General features: G+C 38.4%; 1 pseudogene; it reads right to left on the bottom strand.

Moving 5' to 3' along the window:
• Window positions 1-2,859: 2,859 nt before the first annotated feature.
• The window catches only part of LOC129688823 (60S ribosomal protein L7a-like), an 11,524-nt pseudogene continuing 2,476 nt past the window's right edge, over window positions 2,860-11,907 (bottom strand).

Here is an 11,907-nt window from a genome sequence, read left to right as displayed (position 1 = left end):
AAAGAAAGAAAGAAAGAAAGAAAGAAAGAAAGAAAGAAAGAAAGAAATTAGAGACTTCCTAGAATTCAATGAAAATGAGGGCACAACTTACCCAAACTTATGGAACACAGTGAAAGCAGTGCTAAGAGGAAAATTCATAGCTCTAAGTGCCTTCAAAAGAAAATTCGAGACATCTCATACAAGCAACTTATTAGCATGCCTAAAAACACTAGAGAGAGAGAAAAAAGGACACACCCAAAAGGAGCACACAGCTGGAAAAAATCAGACTCATAGCTGAAATCAATAAATTAGAAAGAAAGATAAAAATTCAAAGAATCAATGAAACCAAGAGAACATTAGGCTCTTCTTGACTTTCAAGTGGTCTACTATTTCTTCCAAATACAATACAAATATAATAAAAATGTGTTTAAGCAAATTATTGCATATTTTTATCATCAAATGTATCAGACATATAAAGCTAACAAAAATACTGAAGTTTGGCTAGAGTTTTCTCCCATGTCTCCATCCCAACTTCTCCCCAAAGTCAATCACTGTCATTACATTTCCACAAACAAATCAGCAAATAAATACAACCTGCTGAGTTCGTTTTAGTGTTGCTTTTTAGTGAACATCAGTGTTCCTAGTGTTCCACTGATTTGAAAAACAATTCATAACTTGGAAGTTCAATTCTGTGAAAGACCAATTGAACCAATCTCAACAGATATCATTTTCTTATAGTTCTTCATCTAGGAATACAGTTCCATGAAATCACAATCATTGGTTGGGATGTTGTCTTAGTTAGTTAAATTCCTGCATTTAATTGGAGCTAGCTTAAAGTTTAAAGGTTTATTCCATTAATGTCATGACAGGAAGCATGGTAACACACAGGCAGACATGGTGCTGGACATGTATCTGAGAGTCCTATATCTGAATACAGATCTTCAAGCAAAAGGAAGAGACTGAGAGCCACTTGGCCTGGGTTGAACTTCTGAAACATTGACGCCTACCTAGTGACACACTTATTCCAATAAAGCCACACCTACTTCAACAAGGCCACACCTCCTAATAGTGCAGACTCCTGATGGACTTATGGAGGCCATTTTCATTCAAACCAACACAGATATCAACTGGCCTTTTAATTGTTCAGGCCTTGTTTAGGCACCCATGCTGTTGAGATTTCATAGGTGAAACAATTCTGTCATTAAAAAGAAAAATCTACACTCTGATCACTTGCCCCTAATGATGCAGCCTTGCCAAATAACAGAGGAGGAGGAGAGAAGCGGTCCTGATGAGACTTAACAAGCTGTGGGCAGATGGAAATAGTGGAGAACTCCTCTTTCAGTGGAGAAGGGGACGGGGATGAGGGTAAGAGAAAGGGAGGGTGGGACTGTGGGAGTTGTGGAAGGGGGCATCAACTGTGATATATATGAATAAATTGTGAAGAAAAAAAACCCTAACAATCTAACAGCAGACTTCCTGGTTTTTTGACTTTAATAATCTTTCTAGACTGCATTCCATTATATTTCTTGAGATTTAGATGTTGGAGCTATGTTGGAGATGTATAGCATGGGGAAGGGCATGTGGCTTTTCGCAGTATTCTCCTACTGCTGAAAAAAGAAGCTTCTCGGATGAAAGATGTATACCAGCCTGTGCACATAAGGTTAAGTACGTAGAAAATAAATTTTATTGGTGGAGGAAGCTTGTAGTAGTAGGTTCTCCTCATTGGCCATTTGACAGTTCTCTTCTCAGAAATTCTGAGAACCTCAGCATTGTGAATCCACAGAGTGTGTATCTCAAACTTTGATACAACTAATGAAATTCTTGGATGAGTCTTATTAAACAGGTGTAGAATGTCTTCCCTTGTAATTATATCTTAAACAATACAGTATAACAACAATGTATTTATGTTCTTGTTGTGTTATGAGTCTCTGCTGTATATAAACAGGAAGAATGTGAGAATTTTAAATGCAAAGAGTATGTGTATTATGTAAAAGGTACAAAAATCCACAGATTTCAATAAATACTCTAAACAGAATTCTATAAATGCTGAGAATTGGTTGTATTTGGGAATTGGAAAATTATCTTACTAGATTTTTTTTCTTTTTTTAAATTTTTTATTAATTACACTTTATTCATTTTGTATCCCCCATAAGCCCCTCCCTCCTCCCCTCCCGATCCCACCCTCCCTCCCCTTTCTGCATGCATGCCACTCCCCAAGAGAGTAAGAATAAATATAGATAATTTTATTATTAAAATGGTAAATTACTTTCAGTTGTAAAATATATTTCAAAAGCAAAACTTTATTTTAAATAGCATTTCAACATGATCTCTGAATTTTATGACTCTAAATATGTAATCTGGTAATTACAGGAAATAAAATACTACTTTTTAATATTAAAATGATGACCAGTTTAGGAAATGAATTTGTACAGACCTTTAATTTTAACTTTAAAATTTTTACTACCTTTTAATGATATCTTGTTCATGTCCAAAAACATTCAGCATGTTCAAATAGTAATAGTTCTTAATTACTAAGTCTTCCAGAGACATAAAAAAGCTAACATATTGTAATACAAAATTGACAGCTGATATTTCCCTTTTGTCATGAGACATTCTGTACTGCAAGTGAAAACTGACACAGGTGGATGTGATTAGCATATATTATAATGTCAATTCTGCCAATATATGCCAAATACTTTGAAATGTAATGGAGGCCTCTAAGGATTCATAGAATTTCACATCTTACAGGATTTACCAATGAAAGTATGTTGAATTTCCATTAAAATAGAATAAAGAAATCCATTGGTATAAAACAAAATAGATTTTGGTTTAAGAATAATATTTGGGTAGAGTCCAAGATGGCAGCAACCAGTGTGCATGCTATCTGAGGGGCGGAGGATTCGAAACTCCGAAACTGGTGAGTGGAGGGGCTGCTGAAGCAATAGAACCAACATTGAGACTTCCTGGGCCGTAGGGGACAACCTGTGAGCTGGGAGAGTTTGGATCCAGGTCACCCATTAACATCTCTGGGGTCGGAGAATGGTGAATATTCGACCACCTGAACTTCTCCTTGCCCCAAGCGGGAGCCTCCCTGATCCGCAGAGGTGGCAGTGATTGCTCCAAGCAGGAGCCTCCCTGCTTGGTAAGGGAGATGCCAGAGGCAGCAGCCGCCCGAAGTACAGGTCTCCCTGCCCAGCAGCCAAACAGACACCACTGAGCTGAAGGATTTCCTGCGCTTCATTTGCCCCTGCAGGCCCAAATCTGAGAGTAAAGAACAGGGAGAACCCCTGTGCTTTCTGCAAAGGCCTGCAAGTGAGTGAGTGTGCCTTCAAGTCAGACATGGGATCCCTCGCACCCCCATCCCCACCGTGGGCAACATAGGGATCCTTAGGCTAGCACTCTCAACATTCAAGACCCTGTTCTGTGGGTCTCCCAGTGGAGTCCAGGCAAACAGTTCCTGGAGCCAAGAAGGCACAACCCAGACAAATCTGAATACCTGGAAGAGAGTAAGACAGGACTGTGGGCCGCTGAGGTATTCAGGACACCTGAACATGCTTATTGCACCTGCGAACTGCTCCAGGACCCTGACCTGCACTTATGCTCCATCCTTCCAGGCATCTACACAAACTAGCACCCTGTCCTTCAAGGCACATTTCCATGCTCACACCTGTGCTTGAGCACATGTGCCTGTGATCTTCCTCCCACAGCTACAGCTGAAACACCAGACCCACCATCGAACCATGGACCTCCTGAAGAATACTTTAGACTCCAGAGACAGAAGGACCCAGTCTGAAGCTCAGCCTCCAGAAAGAATCAGCTAAGTTTACCGATAAGCAAGTGGCATAAGAACACATCCAACAAAAATCAGGCACCGTGGCTTCACCAGCAATCCCAAAAATCAATGGATACTCTAATTCATCAGAAACGCAGGAAAATGATCTCAAATCTATGCTTATCCAGTTATGAGAGGAACATAAAAAAGAAATGAACAAAGCTCTCAAAGAAATACAGGTAAATACAGCCAAACAAATAGAAGAACATGTAGAGGCACAAGTAGAGGCATTAAGAGAGGAAATGAACAAAAGCATAGAGGCCATCATGGAAAGACAGGAATCCACATTCAGACACATGAAGGAAATGTGCAATACAAGAAAGTAGAATTCATATCAATAAATAAAACACAAACAGAGAAAAACTTGGAGCAGGAGAACCTGGAGAAAAGATCAGGAACCACAAAGATAAGATCACAAGCAGAGTGCAAGAGATGGAAGACAGAACCTCAGGCACTGAAGATACAATTGCAGAGATTGACAAAAAGCTCAAAGAAAAAATAAAATCAGAAAAGTTCCAAAGACAAAATATCCAAGAAATCAAGGACTCCATGAAAAGATAAAATCTAAGAAAAATAGGAATAGATGAAAAAGAGGTTCCAAGCTCCAATATCCAGAAAATATATTCAAGAAAATCACAGAAGCAAATTTTTCCAACTTAAAGAAAGAGATGTCCTTAAACCTACAAGAGACTTACAGAACTAGAACAAAAAAAAAAAAAAGAAAAAAAAAAAAAACTCCTCACATCACATAATAGTCAAAACACTAAATCTACAGAACAAAGAAAAAAAATACTAAAAGCAGCAAGTAAAAAAGGCCAAGTAACATAAAAAGGTAGACCTATAAGAATCACAACAGGCTTCCCAACAGAAACTATGAAAGCCAAAAGGGCCTGGGCAGATGTCATGCAGACTCTAAGAGACCACAGATGCCAACCCACACTACTATACCGAGCAAAGCTTCAATCAACACAGATGGAGAAAACAAAATACTCCATGACAAAACTAGACTCTAATAACATCTATATAGCAACCCAGACCTACAGAAGAAAACTAGCCCTGCTAGAAGGAAAACTCCAACCTAACAAAACCAACTACACCCAAGAAGATAGATAGATAGATAGATAGATAGATAGATAGATAGATAGATAACTTCACAGCAAAAAATTTAAAAGAAAACAAGCATAGGAACACAGTAACATCACCAACTTCCCAATAAAAGGAACTAACATTCATTGGTCACTATTATCTATCAACATAATGGACTCAGCTCTCCAATAAAAGACACAGGCTAACAGAATGGTTGTGGCAACAGGATCCAACATTCTGCTGCATCCAAGAAATTCACCACTGCAACAAAGATAAGCATTACCTTAGAGTAAAAAAACCTTAGGAAAAAAAAGGTTTTTCAAGTCAACAGACCCAGAAAACAATCTGGAGTAGCTAGCCTAACTTCTAACAACATAGACTTTCAACCAAAATTAATGAAAAAATAAAAAAAATGAAGAGGGACGCTTCATTCACGTCAAAGGAAAAATCCACCAAAAGGGCATCACAATCCTGAACATCTATGCCAAAAATACAAGAGCACCTGCATTTGTAAATGAAACATTATTAAAGCTTAAATCACACATCGATCCCAACACCTTAATAGTGGGAGACTTCAACACCCCACTCTCATCAAGAGACAAATCATCTACACGGAAAATAATGACACTTACAGAGGCCCTAAATCAAATGGACCTAATAGATGTCTACAGAACTTTTCATCCAAATTCAAAACAGTATACCTTCTTTTCAGCACCTCATAGAACCTTCTCAAAAATTGACCACATAGTCAGGCACAAAGCAAGCCTCAACAGATACAGGAAGATGGAAATGATCCTTTGTATCATACCAGAGCAACATTGCCTAAAACTAGACCTTAACAACAACCAAAATAACAAAAGCCTTTACATGCATTGAAGCTAATCAAGTCTCTATTCAACAACACCTGGATCAGGGAAAAAAATATTAAAAGAAATTAGAGACTTCCAAAAACTCAATGAAAGAGACTGCACAACTTATTCTAACTTATGGAAAACAATGAAAGCAGTGCTAAGAGGAACATTCATAGCACTAAGTGCCTTCAGAAAGAAGTATGAAACATCTCATACAAGCAACTTAAAAAAAATCTAGAAAAAGAAGAAGCAGAAACACCCAAGAGGAGCAGATGGTTAGAAATAATCAAAGTCAGAGCTGAAATCAATAAATCAGAAACAAATTAAGTAATTCAAAGATTCAGTGAAACCAAGAGCTAATTCTTTGAGAAAATTAACAAGATAGTCAAAACCATAGTCAAACTAACTAAAGGGCAAAGAGAAACTATCCAAATCAGCAAAATCAGAAATGAAAGGGAAACATAGTGACAGACACTGAGGAAATCCAAACAATAAACAGGTCTTACTGCAAAACATTATATGCTTCAAATATTGAAAATCTAAATGAAATAGACTATTTTCATGATAGGTTCCATTTACCAAAATTAAATCAAGATAAGGCAAATATATTAAATAGTCCTATATCCCCCAAAGAAATAGAAGCAGTCATCAAAAATCCCTTCCATAAAAGCACAGGGCCAGATGGTTTCAGCACAGACTTCTACCTGAGCTTCAAAGAAGAGCTAACTCCATTTCTCTTCAAAGTATTCCATAATAATAAGACAGAAGATTGCCAAATTCATTCTATGAAGCCACCTTCATGTTGATACCTAACCCACACAAACACCTAACAGAAAAGGAGAATTTCATACCTATCTCTCTTATGAACATAGATGCAAAAATATTCAGTAAAATAGTTGCAAACAAAATCCAAGAACATATGAAAGATATCATCCACCATGACCCAGGCTTCATCCCAGGCATGCAGGGGTGGTTCAGTATATGGAGATCCTTCAGTGTGATCCACCACATAAACAAACTGAAAGAGGAAAACTACATGGTCATCTTCTTAGATGCCAAAAAAGCATTTGATAAAAATCCAACACCTAGTCCTGTTTGAAGTCTTGGAGATTTCAGAGATAAAAGACACATACCTAAACACAGTAAAGGCAATATACAGCAAGCCTATAGCCAACATCAAACTAAATTGAGAGAAACTTAAGTCAATCCCACTTAAATCAAGGACAAGGCAAGATTGCCAACTCTCTTCATATCTCTACAAAATAGTACTTGAAATCCTAGCTAGAGTAATAAGACAACTAAAAAAGATCAAGGGGATACAAATTTGAAACAAAGAAGTCAAAGTGTCACTATTTGCAGATGATATGATAGTGTACATGTGTCAACCCCAAAATTCAACCACTGAAATGCTTCATCTGACAAACAGCTTCCGAAAAGTGGCTGGATACAAAATTAACTAAAAACAAAACAAAACAAAACAAAACAAAAAATCAGAAGCCCTCCTGTATTCCAAAACAAAAGGGCTCAGAAAGAAATTAGGGAAATTACACCTTTCAAAATAGCTACAAATAACATAAAGTACCTTGCTGTGACTCTAACCAAGCAAGTAAAAGACCTGTTTGAAAACAACTTCAAGTCTCTGAAGAAAGAAATTGAAACAGATAGCAGAAGATGGAAAGATCTCCCATGTTCATGGCTTGGAAAGATTAACATAGTGAAATTGGCCATCCTGCCAAAAGCAATCTACAGATTCAATGCATTTCTCATCAAAATTCCAGCACAATTCCTTATAGAACTGAAAGAACAATTCTCAGTTTTATATGTAAAAACAAAAAAACCAAAATTGCTAAAACAATCTTGTACAATAACAGATCGTCTAGAAGTATCTCCATCTCTGATCTCAAGCTGTACTACAGAGCAATAATAATAAAAACTGCATGGTACTGGCATAGAAACAGAAAGGTGGATCAATGGATGAACTGAAAACCCAGAAATAAACCCACATACCTAGGGATACTTGATATTTGGTAAAGAACCCAAAACAATACAATGGGGAAAAAGATAGCATCTTCAACAAATGGCACTGGTCTAATTGGATGTCTACGTGTAGAAAAAAGGCAAATAGACTCATATATATCATCCTGTACAAAATTAAAGTCTAAGTGGTTCAAAGGCCTCAACATAAAACCGAACACACTAAACATGTTAGAAGAAAAAGGGGGGAAGAGCCTTGACCACATTGGCACAGGAGACAACTTCCTGAACAGAACACCAACATACAGACTCTAAGATCAACAATCAATAAATGGGAACTCCTGAAACTCAAAATATTCTATAATGCAAAGGACACGGTCATCAAAACAAAACGACAGCCTACAGACTGGGAAAGGATCTTCACCAACCCTATGTCTGACAAGGAGCTATATCCAGAATATATAAAGAACTTAAACAGCAACAAACCAAGTAATACAATTAAAAAATCGGGTACAGAGCCAAACAGAGAATGCTCAACAGAGTAATATCAAATGACAGAGAAACACTTAAAGAAATGCTCATTGTCCTTAGTTATCAGGGGAAAATCAAATGACTCTGATATTTCACCTACCACCCATCAGAATGGCTAAGATCAAAAACTCAAGTAACAATACATGCTGGAGAGGATGTGGAGAAAAAGGAACCCTGCTACATTGTTGTGGGAATGTAACCTTGTACAACCACTTTGATAATCAATCTGGCCCTTTGTCAGAAAACTAGGAATAGTGCTACCTCAAGATCTAGCTATACCACTCCTAGGCATATATCCAAAATATGCTTAAGTATATCAGAAGGACACTTGCTCAACCGTGTTCATAGCAGCTTCATTTGTATTAGCCAGAATCTGGACACAACCCAGATGTCCCTCAGCAGAGGAATGGATACAGAAATTGTGGTACATTTACACAATGGAATGCTACTCAGCAAGTAAAAACAAGGAAACCATGAAATTTGCAGGCAAATGGTGGGAACTAAAAAATATCCTGAATGAGGTATCCCAGAAGCAGAAAAACATACACGGTATATACTCACTTATAAGTAGATATTAGACATTTAATACAGGATAAACATACTAAAATCTGTACACCCAAAGAAGCTAAGCAAGAAGAAGGGCCCTGGGTAAGATAATCAATTCTCATTCAGAGAGGAAAAGAGGATGGACATCAGAAGAGGCAGAAAACAGGGACCAGGACAGGAACCTACCACAGAGGGCCTCGGAAGTACTCTACCCAGCAGACTTTCAAAACAGATGCTGAGGCACATAGCCAAACTTTGGTCAGAGTGCAGGGAATCCCATGAAAGATAGGGGAGATTAAAGACCTAGAGGGGACAGGAACTTCACAAGGAGAACAACATTACAACAACAACAACAACAAAAATTCTGGGCACAGGGGTCTCTTCTGAGACTGATTCTCCAGCCAAGGACCATTCATGGAGATAACCTAGAACCCCTGCTCAGATGTAGCCCATGGCAGCTCAGTATCAAAATGAGGTCCCCTAGTAAATGGAACAGGGACTGTCTCTGACCTGAACTCAGTGGCTGACTCTTTAACCACCTCCCCTGATGGGGATGCAGCCTTGCCAGTCCACCGAGGAAGACAATGCAGCCAGCCCTGATGAGACCTGATAGACTAGGGTCAGATGGAAGGGGAGGAGGACCTCTCCTATCAGTGGACTAGGGGAGGGGCATGGAAGGAGTTGAGGGAGGCTGGGTGGGTTTGGGAGGTGAAAAGGGAAAGGGCTATACCTGGGATACAAAGTGAATAAATTGTAATAAATTTAAAAAATAAATTAAAAAATGTTACAGAATTAATATGACTTTCCAGAGAGATTAAAAAAGGAAAAAGTATTGGACTTGGAGAGGGGCATGGAAGGAGATGAGGGTGGAAGGGGGGGTAGGAGGGAATGATGGAGGGGCTTGAGCTGGGATACAAAGTGAATAAACTATAATATAAAAAGATAAAAATTATTCCATACGAAGTTGAGAATTTTTCTTTCCAGGTCTGTAAAGAATTGTGTTGGTAATTTGATGGGAATTGCATTGAATCTGTAGATTGCTTTTGGTAAGATGGCCATTTTTACTATGTTAATCCTGCCAAGCCATGAGCATGGAGAACTTTCCATCTTCTCATATCTTCTTCTAATTCTTTCTTTAGAGAGTTGAAATTTTTTTTTCATACAAGTCTTTGACTTCCTTGGTTAGGGTTACTCCGAGGTACCTTATGTCATTTGTGGCTATTGTGAAGGGTGAGAGGCTCAAGTACACAAAAAGGACATTTGCTCAACCATGTTTGTAGCAGCTTTATTTGTAATAGCCAGAAGCTGGAAACATCCCAGATGCCCCTCAACTGAAGAATGGATGCAGAAATTGTGGTACATCTATAAAATGGAATATTACTCAGCAATGAAAAATAAGGAAATCATGAAATTTGCAGGTAAATGGTGGGACCTGGAAAAGATCATCCTGAGTGAGTTGTCCCAGAAGCAAAAAGACACGCACGGCATATACTCACTCATATAGTCATACAACATAGGACAAACCCACTAAAATCTATGCATCTAAAGAAACCAAGCAAGAGAAAGGACCCTAACTAAAATGTTCAATCCCCACCTGAAAGGCAAAGAGGATGGACATCAGAAGAAGAAGAAAACAGGAAACAACCTAGAAACCTGCTACAGAGGGCCTCTGAAAGCCAGAAGAAGAAAACAGGAAACAAACTAGGAACCTACCACAGAGGGCCTCTGAAAGCCTCTGCAGTATAGACTGTCAAAGCAAATGCTGAGCCTGATGGCCAACTGTCGGGCAGAGTGAATGGAATTTTATGTAAGAAGTGGGAAATAGTAAGAACTGAAGAGGACAGGAAGTCCACAAGGAGAGCAACAGAACAAGAAAATTTGAACACAGGGAACTTCCCAGAGACTCATACTCCAACCAAGAACTATTCATGGAGATAACCTAGAACCCCTGCACAGATGTAGCCCATGGCAGGTCAGTGTCCAAGAGGGACTGCCTCTGACATAATCTGATTGGCCTGCTCTTTGATCACCTCCCCCTGAGGAGGGAGCAGTCCTACCAGGCCACAGAAGAGGACAATGCAGCCACTTTTGAGGAGAACTGATAGACTAAGATCAGAAAGGAGAGGAGAACCTCTCCTATCAGTGGACTTGGGGAAGGGCATGCATGCAGAAACGAGAGGGAGGGTGGGATCGAGAGGGGAGGAGGGAGGAGCTTATGGGGGGATTCAAAATGAATAAAGTGTAATTAATAAAAAAAAGATAAAAATTGAAATTAAAAAAATAAAAAAATAATAAAACTATTTGTTATGTTTCTATTTCTAGGCAAGTAGCAGGGCACCTTTTGAGGACTCAGTGGAATCTCTGTATTATAATTGATAGGTTTTTATACCGTATATATACATACACATGTAAATTGCTGTAAGTGCATCTTGAGTCTCCCTGCATATCTGAAGTGCAGGAGAGTGGGTGGAAGACATGGGGCATTGCTTCCTGGCACAGTTTTATGCAGAACAAGTCCTTATTTTGCACAAGCTAGGACCTCAGTGTCCTTTGTGGTTATCCCAAAAAATTACTTCCAGAGGATGTCAAGAACTTATTAGTAAGATTTTAAATCTCTCATCTACCTTTACAGCTTGTCCAACACTTGCAAAACAAAAGGTGTCCATGGGCTTAGCATTCAGCTCCCATGTAACACTCGCCAAAGAGTAAGATCAAAACATGAGAGGATTAACTAATTCACAGTTAATAGAATAAATTACATTATAGTTGATAATATTTGCCATTTTTTGTTTTTTATTAATTCTGTAATTTTCTTATGAGCTATATTGTTATATGTAGCATAAGTATCTTACCAACATGTTGCTGGCATATTGTTTACAGTTTAATAATTTTTAGCAACAAGCTTGATGGGTTTATTTTTAGTTACTCCAGGACCTATAATCTTTGCAAGTAAGATCTTTTAGAGTGCTAGCAATTTTTTTGATAGGTTCCTACATCTAACCATGCTTTTATTTGTTTTCAATGCTCTGGAAATGACATTATGGGGCTTAATGCAATATTAGTGTGTGTGTGTGTGTGTGTGTGTGTGTGTGTGTGTGTGTGTGTGTG

This window comes from Psammomys obesus, unplaced genomic scaffold (assembly GCF_907164565.1).
Source record: "Psammomys obesus unplaced genomic scaffold, mPsaObe1.curated_primary_1811, whole genome shotgun sequence".
Lineage (NCBI taxonomy): Eukaryota > Metazoa > Chordata > Mammalia > Rodentia > Muridae > Psammomys > Psammomys obesus.
The sequence above is the reverse complement of the archived record's forward strand: the minus strand, read 5'-3'. Positions and strand labels throughout refer to the sequence as shown.